This window comes from Malus domestica, chromosome 11 (assembly GCF_042453785.1).
Source record: "Malus domestica chromosome 11, GDT2T_hap1".
In the NCBI taxonomy this organism is placed as follows: domain Eukaryota; kingdom Viridiplantae; phylum Streptophyta; class Magnoliopsida; order Rosales; family Rosaceae; genus Malus; species Malus domestica.
This window is the reverse complement of record NC_091671.1, coordinates 17286962-17289252: the sequence shown is the minus strand read 5'-3', so window position 1 is coordinate 17289252 and position 2291 is coordinate 17286962.

The following is a 2291-nucleotide window of genomic DNA, read 5'->3' as shown; positions in this document are numbered from 1 at the left end:
ACTTAAGCATCTCAACGAACAAGACCTCGCATGCCGAGAATTATCAGTTGTTATGCCATTACTACCCACGAGCAAAGTTAATAAAAGCTTCTATTTTCAATGAAGATTGAAGGAATTATTCATAAGCCTGGGCTAAATGCATAAACAAACTAACCATCCCTGCAACAAGCAAAAGACGCCCACTACCCTGCTGACATTGCGTAAGTCTTCAACGCGAAAGGGTAAACTAATCACCCCTATGACAAGCAGAAAACGCCCGCTACTCTACAAACATAGTGTAAACTCTCCAGTGTGAGAGGGTAAACTAATCACCCATGTGACAAGCAGAAGACGCCCGCTGCCCTGCAGACATGGCGTAAGCTCTCCAGCGTAAGAGGGTAAACTAATCACCTCTATGACAAGTAGAAGACGCCCGTTTCCTTGCAGACATGGTGTAAGCTCTCCAACGATAGAGGATAAACTAATCAACCCTGTGACAAGTAGAAAACGCCCGCTACCCTACAAACATGGTGTAAGCTCTCCAGTAATAGAGGATAAACTAATCACTCATGTGACAAGCAGAAGACACCCGCTGCCCTACAGACATGGCGTAAGCTCTCCAGCGTGAGAGGGTAAACTAATGACCTCTGTGACAAGCAAAAAATGCCCGCTGCCGTGCAGACATGGTGTACACCTGTGACAAGTAGAAGACGCCCTCTGCCCGTTCAAACATGGCATATGCTCTCCAATACGAGAGGGTAAATTAATCTGAAATATCTAGACGTCGATGGGTGGTACGACTATTCAGTTTCCCCTAAATACAGTGACTACCTGAGTCGGACGACTTCCATAATTGGCCATGGTAGTCCTTCCCCTGGAATAGACTTAGCTAACTAAAAGATTCAATTCCGCAGGATCCCGGGTCTTTAGCCGGAAGATACACTAAATGCAGGATCCTTACTCATGAAAGAATTCGCGTGACAAGATGGTCCATCCTCGACGTGTAAATCTTCATGAAATGACTTAGTTTTAAAGTGTTGCAATACTAGTTAAGCAACCTGCGGAATCAAAGTTGCGACTCGGAAGGATATGGCTTCTGAGGTGTGATTTTGCCTACACCTAAAACCTAAAATGCCTCTGACAGCCAGAGACGATGGCTGAAGTGGTTAAACGGCTCGTGTGCTTCTGTAAGTAAGAAACCCAGCCGATGACCCAATGGCCGGCAGCCCAAGGTAATCCGTAAGTCGAGACTTACACCTACTATAACTACGCGGACTCACTTACTTACTTAAAAGTAACGCTTTCACCCGACAATCTATGGTTTAAGTTTTGCTGAGACAAAGCCGACGTACGACTACAGTAGCTACACAGACCTTCTCTGCTTCCTGTGAGAAGCATGAGTCCGCCCGACGACTCTGTAAGTTAAAAATCTCGCAATATTCCCCGGGAGGGCCAAAGCTCAAGAAGCCACTAAAGTCGAGTGTCATGACTATAGTATCTATGCAGACATTCTCTGCTTCCTACAAAAAGCATGAGTCTGGCTGATAACTCTATAAGTTAAAAATCTCGCAACATGCCTCAAGAGGGCCAAGGCTCAAGAAGCCACTCGAAAGCCGGAATACAACCATAGTAGCCACGCGAACTCATCTGTTTTCTGCACCAAATACTTGTTCGATCATTGGCCCTATAGGTTAAAAATTTCGTAGTACACCCCGGGAGGGCTAAAGCTCATGAAGCTATCCAAAGCTGAGATTCACAGCTATAGTAGCTACGCGAACTCACCTGCTTTATTCGGAGGCAACAAGTTTGACCGCCGGCTCTATAAGTTAGAAATCTAGTATTTTTCCTCTTGTAGGCAAAGCTCTATGAGCATTAAAGCAAAAACCGAAGCCTAAAAGTGACCATGCGAGTCAACTGTTCCATCAAAGTAGCCAATACAACCACCGGTCCTACAACAAAGTTTGCAAGTCACCTTAAGCAGGCAAGGCTCCCAAAGCCCCGAAGACAAAGCTAAAACCTAAGTGACGATGTGGGATCAGCTGCTTCATTAAGGCAACTCACCCAACTGAACATCCTAGGATAAAGTTTTGCAAGAAATATGGCGAAATAAAAGGATGAAGCAAAACAAGGAACGCCATTTATTAAATTTCTAGCAAATTGATAAATCGGCTTGAAGGCCAACAAAGTTCAAGCAAAGCAGAACAAAAAGGAAAAAAAAAAGAAAAGAAAACTCATAAGTCTAAGCAAAAAGACTACTCCTTAGTAGCTTGCGCAACCACTGGTTCCTCGACTGCCATGCCTTCAGCAACTGC